Source organism: Neopsephotus bourkii, unplaced genomic scaffold (genome assembly GCF_033783945.1).
Source record: "Neopsephotus bourkii isolate Nb327-2 ecotype Australia unplaced genomic scaffold, CSIRO-AGI_Nbou_v1 NB_230, whole genome shotgun sequence".
Taxonomy (NCBI): domain Eukaryota; kingdom Metazoa; phylum Chordata; class Aves; order Psittaciformes; family Psittacidae; genus Neopsephotus; species Neopsephotus bourkii.
Window position 1 is genome coordinate 1766904 of NW_026900740.1, and position 9655 is coordinate 1776558.

General features: G+C 55.1%; 1 long non-coding RNA gene across 1 annotated transcript in view; it reads right to left on the reverse strand.

Annotated features, from left to right (window-relative positions):
- LOC133207604 (uncharacterized) overlaps positions 1 to 9160 on the reverse strand; it is a 55733-nt gene extending 46573 nt beyond the window's left edge. The window contains exon 1 of the long non-coding RNA XR_009724089.1: positions 9039 to 9160. This is a non-coding gene — a long non-coding RNA (uncharacterized LOC133207604). The remainder of the gene's footprint in view (positions 1 to 9038) is intronic.
- Between the last annotated feature and the right edge of the window lie 495 nt (positions 9161 to 9655).

Below are 9655 nucleotides of genomic sequence, written 5' to 3' on the forward strand. Positions count from 1 at the left end.
TAAATCAGGCCTCGCTGTTTCACACCGACAGCAAAGGTCTGGCTCAAAGCACTCCATCATTTTAAGTTTCCCAACTATTTTTTTTTCCTCTTTGACCACTACCAGCCAATAGCAATATCTTACAGCAGGGCCCTCCTGCAGCACACAGCAAAGGTGAGGGCACACAGAGCCTCTCGGGTGAAGGCTTCTGTTCGTATCTGCCCTGAGACCATGGTGATGGGCAGCCCACCAAGGCAAACGTGGTCCTCTACCATGTGGTCACATCCCAAATGCCCAGGGTGGGTTGGGTGAGTGACCATGGAGAACCACAGCAATCGGTGCCTGTGGGAAGGGGTTGAGAGCATCAGTGCCTGGCACAGACAGCGTGCAGGAGCCTTTGCTCCCAGCACAGCCCAGCACACATCTGCAATCACAGCCCGCCTCTCCTCTGCTCCCCCTTATGCTGCACCAGAAGACGCCTTGATGCTCTGGGCAGGAAAAAACTGCTGTGATTTATTTCCCCAAGCACATCAGCTTGACATCTTTATTGGTGTTTGCAGCAGGAGCAGACCTCGGTGCAGGAGAGGGACTGCACGTACAGACCCTGACACGCAATTGTGTTTCTTCAATGCCCAGCACAGGGTGCTCTGGGGTCTCAGGATGCCCTTGAGCATCTCTCATTTGGAGTGAATCATTTCCTGGCTAACTCGCCATATGGCTGTGGCTGCCAGGATAACATCATGTGCAGGAGCTCGCTATGCCTCAGGCTGGGGTTGGCAGCTATAGGGCAAGGCTTTCTTCTGTTTCATGTCTCTCTAGTGCCCATCTTACATTTGAGCTTGGTCTGAGGGCCCACGCTCTGAGCGCAAGGAGGTGATGGTGGAAATGGTCTCTTTTCAAACAAGCTGGAGCTCTCCAGCCTCAGGGTTTTACACTAGCCCAGAAGACAAATAGTTTCTTCCCTACCCTCTTTTAGTCAGCCTGCCCAACGCTACACAAAAGCTTAATTATAGCTATAAGCTCCTGATTCAGTGTCCTCAATCCCAGCTGGAGAACCAGTTATCTGTCTCCACTATCCTCTTGCAAAGGCACTAAACCCATGGCTTTGGGTGTCTAAATCTAGGAATCCGTTTATATTTTTAAGCCAGACATACACAAAAGGCACCTGTATTGGCAGGCAGCACATCCTGAGCCTCCCAGTGCTGCAGCATGGTGTGAGAGGGGCAGCAGGCCAGGAGAGCAAGCGAGGCAGCAGCACCCCCCTGCTCCTGTATTAGTCTGAGCTGCCCTCACTCCTATGCTGTGCCTGTTCACACGATGCTCACAGGGGTGATGTTTGCGAGGCTTTCCTGGTGCAAGCTGCCAGGAAGCACAACACCGGTGTGCCCAAAGCCCTGACACAGCCTCTTATGAACAGAGAGTGCTTTCCATGCCCCCTGCCCCTTCCTACAGCCAGCAAGCAAGAGGAAAGAGAAAAGTCCAGTCCAAACCACACCCCCTCCTCAGCTGCGCTGCCCTCCCCATGCACCCCGCAGGAGGCACCCGCCCGCCCTGAGCATCAGGCAAAGCAGCACTGTAAAAGGGCAGTCATCTACAGAGGAAAGGTACAGGAACAACTGAGAACTCACCAAACCCCAGTGAATCTGCACCTCATTACACTGGGGACAGAGGGCACATGGAAGGCGTTTCAGGTGGTTTCAGACTCACAGCACTGACCATCGCCCCGCTGGCACAGCCACTGCCTGACCCCATCTCTGCAAATCTCTGCCACTACTTACACATCAAGGGCATTTCTCCTGCCCCCCGTCAGCTCTGTGGACCCCCATCACACAGCCTCACTGCCAAACCCAGCTCAGGTGACCACACACAGCTGGGAGTTATTGGGAAGGGAGCAGCTCCCCTCACTCCCCATGGAGACCAGGACCACCCAGAGCTTCAAAAGGCAGAGTCTGCACCCAAAAGTCCACATGCATCCCAATCCTTGTCCCGTGCCCAAGCTGCTGACAGCATCACAATGCAGTGTACTGCAACGGGGGATTAACGGCCCAGGGAGAGGAGAGAACGAGTTAACAGGGCAGATCCCTTGTAAGGACTCTGCTACCACAAGGATTTGACCCCATTTGAGCCCTTCAGGCTAGCACTATGCTAGGGGGCAATTCAAGAGCATGCAATGAAATCAAAGCCAGCTCCAATTAGTACTTCAGGAACCACCCTGTGTATGGAATACAGTGAGTTATGCTCCAGCTTAACCATGCTGTCCCAGCTCCAAAAGGCAGGGAGATCATACTGGCAAAGGAAACCATCCCCTGGCGTGGCCGGAGGCTCACAAGAACCAAATGTGTTTGTGCCAAGAGGCAGCTTCTGCACTAAAGGTACCGGCGGCTGCTTCAGAAAAGCAGATCTGGAGACAGTACAAAGCACTTGTGTTCCTCTGCAGCCCAAATGTTTGCTGGATGTGTAATTCTCTCCGCTAACAGATCCAGGAGGGGGGGGAAACCTGGAAGGGCTTTTGTACAGCCTCCTGGGACTTGGTTCCAAGCCTAATTGCCACTTACACATCTTTAATTTCAGGTGTTGACCTTGCAACTTCTCCTAAGGCAAACTGAGGGTGGAATGCAGAGACTGCTCCTCTCCCCAGCCCTGGGGCTGCAGTGATTGCAGCCGGTGCTGCATCAGAAAGCAGCGGTTTTCCCAGCTCCGTGACCCTTCCCAGTGCCAGGGATGGAGCTGAGGCTGCCCCAACCTCTTCCCAAGGACCCGGACACACAGATGCCCTCTTGGGCTGGGCTGTCAGTATTTATACTCGTGCATAAAGCCAGCAAGCTGCTAAGCCCTGCACAAACCGAGCCAGAGGAGTGCCCCGAAACCCCTCCAAAGCAGCATGAAACCAGGCTGGGGATGGAAGGAGGCTCCAGGATTAACCCTGGATGGTCACTGAACAAGCAGCCCTGCAGCAGCAGGCCGACACAGCCCCAGAAAACACCCTGGCCAGCCCAAGCCCGCAGGCACACAGCACTAGTCACCTTGACAATTACAATCACACGTGCTGCCACACACATGCACAGCCCAGCGCTCCTCCACTTACTGGTTTGTATTTCAACAAGTCAAAACCCACCTGGTCAATGATGCTGCAAGGAGAGCCCATCGCTCAGCCGCGCTCATGGCACGATGATGCATTGGCATCAATCACCGGGCACGGGAGAAAGAGCAGCGCTGGAGTATTGTTGTCCCAGGATTAATGCCTCTTGCTGGGAAAACAAACGTCCCAGGCTTGCCTCAACATTCATTTCTGATAAATGGTTTGACTTGGCTTTGACGCTCCTGTAGCAGCAGGAGGCCATTATCCTGAGACAATGCTTTATTCTATTGACATTATCTCTTAATTATAATGTGAGGGATATCAAAGAGAGCAAGAGCCCACCAATTCCTCAGGCAGAGCTTCTGCAGTTTCTCCTGTCAGGGTATCTGGGAGAGGTTTTACTACTGCAGCTCAATCATCCGCTCAAGTCCAGCCTGCAATGGGCACATTGAAGAGGGACAGGGTCCTTACCTGACCCACCTCCATTGCAGCATGTGGTTTGGGTTTGGGGGCAGTTTGTGGCATTTTGGAGGATTCCATTTTAATTTCCAGAAGCAGGGAGCCTGTGAGAAAGACAGGAAGGTCGTTTGCATGCTTAAAAAAGAGATTTCCAGCAAGATTCCGAGGGGATTTGGCATTTACGGTACCTCAGCATATAGTTAACATTCAGATAAGGTTTTGGGAAGGGATCATAAACCTCATGCTTCAGGGATTATGTCAGCCGTGAGCTCCAGGCAGGAGACTGAGGGGGTGAGTTACGTGCCCACCTTTGCTATTCTGGGGTTAGCTGCCGTCCCTGGACGCAGCAGGAGCAGGCAGAGCTCAGCCCATGCTCTGAGCAGCGGGGCTGTGCTGTCAGCAGGTCTGATGGGCATTCATTGCTTGCAAGAGTTTGTTTTGCAAAACCATTCTGCACACGGAGAATAGACACGAGTGGGAACCAAAGCGCTCACTCATCCTGAAATCCCCGCATCAGAGGAAGCGTGCCTGCCTCCCCCCCGAGAGCACTGCAGAGCAGCACAGCACTGCTCTGGAAAGAGGAAAACACCAGAGAGCAGTGGGTTTAACATCCAAACCGAGCCAGCTTCATTCACTTGCAAGAGAATGTGGCACAGCCTTTGGTACTGGGATGAGCTTCCTCTACAGCAGGAGACAAAAGGGCAGCTCTGGTTGCTCGCACCAACAGCAGGGCTGGACCAGGAAAATCAGCTGTGACATGTTCAGCCGAGCAGGATCAGAGGGAGATGATGGGGCCCATCCTAACATCTTCATTCCTACTCCGCAGCCTTAAGCCAAGGCATCTTTGCTGGTTGCAGGCAGTGCCACAAGTCCCCTGTGTGCTATGGGACAGAGCAATTAGCAGTGCCCTAACAGCACTGGCAGGGTTGGGGATCCCACAGGCATACATTAAGGGGGAGCATGCTGGTAGGTAAGGACACCCCTCAAATAACTAGGAGCTCCACCAGTGGTGGGGTGGTGGGGACCAAGCCCTGCTTCAGCTTCACAGCAGCACTTCCTGCTCTCACACTCAAGCCATTCCCCAATCTCCACCAGCGCTTTGAAAGCAGCGCATGAAGCTCTCCGCAGGGAGCGTGTGCTGATTTGTTTCACGATTTCCATTAATTACCAGGTAAATGAGATCCCTGCACACTCATTGGGCACCTCGCCTCATCTGCTTGGGCCTTTGACAGCTGCTGGAGCAGGAAGGATGTTTTCATCACATGGTGCCTGGCAGGGCACCCTCTCCCTCGCTCTGACCTCCAGAATCATCCCATCTGCTTTATTTCAGCATCCTCCCCTGGAATTCGTTCTCCCCAGCTAAAACCCATCCTGCCGCAGGCAGGGGAGCTCCGAGCCCTTGAGGCTTCAGTTAGCCAGGGAAAAGTACCCTGGGGCTGGCAGCAGCTTTTGGGTGGATGCCACCCAGTGTGCTGAATGTAGGACCTGGCACAGGGCTTGCGTCAGGCTGAGCTAATGCACAAGGCACCAGGAGAATCGATCGCTGCTGCGCTCAACTTTCTGTGCTGAAACCTTTCCTGGAAAGACAATTGAGCAGCACCTAGAGCCTGCTCCAGCTGCTCTTGTTTTGTCATTAAAGTCAGACCACAGCAAAGCAACAGCGACCTTCGGGGGGAGGCAATGGGGAAGAGGGGAAAGATCTTTGATTTACTACAAGGGGAAGAGCCCGTAGCCTGGCTGCGCATGGCTCTATGACTTAAAACCCTATTGCACAGCAAGGCCAAGGGGGTGAGGCAGGGATGCTGCATGGGGCAGGGCTCCTGCTCTGTCCCAGGAGACTTCCAGTGATGGCAAGTAAATAGAGCAGTGTGAGAGGTGCAGAAGACGCGTGTGGCCATGACTGCATTTAGCTGCCTGGTTAATGGGTGACAGAGGGAGGCCCTGGGGGATGCAGGTAGGGGTGAGACAGGAGCATCCAGACCAAGGCACATACAGGCAGCTGGAGGACAACAAAACCACCCCCAGCGTGCATCCCTGGGGAGCTGCCCTCAAGGAGAGCCCTCTGCTTGAGTCCTGCATGGATACGCACCTCCCAGGCACGCTCCCACCCCACTGCCTGTGACAGTCCCAGCCCTGCAAGCTGCGTTTCTGATTTCACAAGGCTGGTGTCTCTGTGGGGCAGGGGGGGGTCAGTTCAGCCTAAGGGGTGGGACACGCTCATGTACAGCGGGTGACATGCCCCAGTGATTTACAGGCATGCGGAGGGCCTGCAACCCACTGCGGCTTTCAAGGATTACTTAACACAGGATGAAGTAGATCAAATGGGAATGGGTGGATGGTATGTGAGCTGCTCCAGCCAGGCAGGGCTGAGAAACCCTCTGGCTTCTTTCACAGGGCTTTGAAACAGGGAAATGCAGCTTCAGATGATTTATTTGCTGAGGGCACGGGGGAGGGCAGGGGAGTATTTATGGGCTAAAGAAAATCCACAGGTATGTCTCTGGGGATGGCAGGGAGAGGGAATGTGACCCCTGCCTTCAGCCCTGGCTGCTGGGACAGGGAATCACCTCCTCAGGACCTCATCCAGAGCCCCGCATCTATCTCCCTACCAGGGCGTGGAGGATAATGCTGTGCACAGAGCATCTTCTAGAGAAGAGGGAAGAGCTCTCTGCAGACAGACAGGGACTGCATCTCAGTCTCTGTATCCCCATGGGGTCACACAAGCTAAATGGTTATCAGGGATGCAGGTGGGACAGATCCCGTAGGGCATCTCCCCTGTGCACATCTGGATCTGGAGAACCCTGCCAGAGTCCCACAAGCAAGGGGACTGAGCTACCAACACCAGGAAATGCTCTTTGCTAGAACAGTGCTCAAAAGAGAACTATCCCTAATTGCCATTTATTTGTGTTGGCACTGAAGGCAGTTTCACTGCTCCTTGTGGCATTCAGAGCACTGGAAACGTGGTGCTCCCAAGGGAGACAGGAAGAGACGGGGGCTCAGCATCTTAATTGGGGCACTTGATAAGAGCCGTGCACTGCGAACCTGGCCAGCACCGACCTCCAGCCCCCAGTGTTCCCATGGATCTGCTCCGCTCTGGCCCCAGGCCAGAGATGTACTTGGAAAAGCAGAGGAAGTCTGCAGCGGGGAGGGAGGGAGAGGGTAATTCCTTGAAATGCTGTCTTTGGGGATGGGATCTGCAGCCGCTGGAAATGCCTTCCCTGGAAGCTCAGCTCCCCCCACAGCGGCTGCCAGCCCCATGCAGTGCCTCCTGCTCAGCACTACATGCAGCAGGACATCGCAGCCCCACGGCTTGCACCTCCTGCCCATGGCACCAGGGCCTCAGCAGGCAATTTCCTACATGAACCAGTCCAGAAACTGGTTCAGATGGAAAAGGCAGAAAGCAGCCGGGCCGTGTATGATTCTATGGGTCTGTGTAGGGAGGTGGGGTTTTAACAGAGCAGTGCAGCCACAAGCAAGGTTATTAGGCCCACAAATCCAGCGGGGTACCCCAAGAAATGGTGCTCAACAACAGCATCTGCAGGCACAGGGGTGAGCAGTGAAGCAGAAAGGGAACCAGGCAGAGAGCCCCAGGGTGGCTATGGCCTGATGAGGAGTGCCTCTACCTGGGGACAGTGACCACATGGGGCTGGCAAAGCCCTTGGTCCAGTACCAGGTGCTGGGGATGGTCCCTGGCCTTAGAGCTGGAGCAGGGCCAGGCACAGCTCCCCAGACCCCCTTCATCCTGCAGACATCACAGGCACCCAAAGCATCAGCCTGTGCTATCAGCATCAAATCTGAAGCCAGCTCTTGTCTGGGAAACTCGTGAACTTCCAAAAGGGGGAAATAATAGACTTTAAAATAAATGATTATAAAATCCCTCTAAAATAGCACTGTGTGCTGCCTCCTGACCCCAGCACCACGGGCGCAGGGATCAAACCTGCCTCCCCAGGGACTGATAGCACCATTTGGTATCAATTTTCCATCTGACTGCTCCTTTTTAGGAATTGTTTCTCTTGCTCCACAGAAAGAGTGCTCCCAGGGAGCCACTGAGCACGAGGAGCCCTGGCTCCACGCCCGCTGCGCGTCACCGCTCCGAGCCCCACAGCCTCATCCCACATGGATGCACATGGGAAACAGGGGCTCAATATGAGGCCATGGGCTGGTTTGCCCCAACAGAGCTAAGGCTCAACACGGGAACTGCCATGGGAAGGTGATGGCAGGGTGACTTGGGGAGCCTCATGCCCGCGGCAGTAAGGATGGATCATCCCAAAGAGAGCATCCCAATGGGCTATAGCTGTGGCTCTCACTGCCAGGACACAGCAGCACCTCAGTAAAAGGAACTGCTCAAAACAAGGAGTACATTGTGTTTTTTCCTTCCCTTTTTGAAGGGCAGGATAGTTTGTGACAGCACTGGGTGGAGGAGCTTGTGCACACACAGGCTTTTATCCAGAAACGGTCCAGCCCTGCCTCTGCTGACTAGCCAGGCGATAAAATGAAGCTCCCATGTCCTCAGGAGCAGGAGGTAGAAGGACATTTAATCACACTCCTTAAATGAGGCATTGAACACCATAAAGTTCAATGCCAACATCCAACACACGCTTGGGAGCAGGCTTTGCTGCCAAAGCCCCGCAGCCCTCATTTCCTCCCTGCAACAATAACCCGTTTGACCCAGGTCTCAACGCACTGGGACGCGTGGAGGGGGCACCCACGGCACGGCTCACGCTGGGGTGATGCTGGGGTCACCCAGCACTGCCCCCCTGTGTGCTGCGAGGGCAGGGATGCGGGCAGCGCTCGGGCAGGCTGGTCGGCAGCCAAGGCAGCAGATGGGGCTGCGCAGAGCTGGGCTGGCCAAGCACAGAGGGCAGCTGAGGGCCAGGGCTGCGGGGCACCGCTGGCGCCAGCACTGCGGAGCGGGCATCACTTTGTGCTCAGTGTCCAGATGGGAAAGGGCTCAGACCAGGGCAGGGCCCCATGCATGCACTATGGGGGGTTCAGGCTGAACCCAGCTCACACACTAGGATGCTGGTTTAAGTTGCATGGACCCATCAAGGGCCCAAGTCCTGCACCACGATGCGACACAGCAGAGATCCCCACCCAGAACAGGATTAAACTCAACCAGCACAGGCAAACCCTGCAGTGCTCAGGGATGCGCAAGCCATGCAGGCTCTCCTCCAAAACTCACATGAGCTCCTTGTCCTCCTCCCATCTATTTCCTCCTTTGTGGCCAAACACAAGAGAAATCAAGTGCCACAATCCGCTTAATCCCCTCCCTGCACCTCTTGCTGGGACTTTGGGCCCTGCAGTCCCACACTGGCAGATGCATGCATGTAAATCTTGGTCCCCTGTAGCTGCCAGGGAGAAAACCGCTCCTTCATCCAACACCACGGCGTCACCCCTGTAACCAGAACAGCATCCACCACACATGGCCCTGGGTGGTCGCTTGGGTTTTGTGCTTTGGGTGTTTTTAAGCTCTGCCCCAGGAAACGCGCCTGCCCACCGCCTCCACAACAGCAGCAGCACTCACCGGCCTGCATCACTGGAGGGTCTGTCACTGCTGTAGGAGTCCTGCACACAAGGGACCAGAGTCACAGCTTCCGTGTGCTCAGGAGCAAACCTGGGTGCAACAAGGAGGAGCAGAACAGAACAAAGACTCAGTGGGGCTCACACCCAGGGGTTTTAAGCCAGCACAATCAGTGATGGGCACCTGGGAGCACTGGGATCCAGGTGAAGGAGATAATACAGGGCTGGTGGAGGAGGGTCTGAGCCCTGTTCCCAGCCTGCAGCAACAGAGGATGGCTGGGCTGGGCTGGGGTGCTGCAGGGAAGGGGGGATAGGGCTGGAGCAGCCCTGAGGAGGACTTGAGGGTGTTTGCTAATGAAAAGCTCAGCATGAGCCTGCAGTGTGTGTTTGCAGCCCAGAAACAAATCGTGTCCTGGGCTGCATCAACAGGAGCATGGGCAGAGAGGGACTTTTTACAAGGACAGGTAGTGACAGGACAAGGGGGAATGGCTTTAACCTGCCAGAGGGGAAACTGGGGTTAGACGGGAAGAAGCTCTTCCCTGTGAGGGTGCTGAGGCCCTGGCACAGGGTGCCCAGAGAAGCTGTGGCTGCCCCATCCCTGGCAGTGCTCAAGGCCAGGTT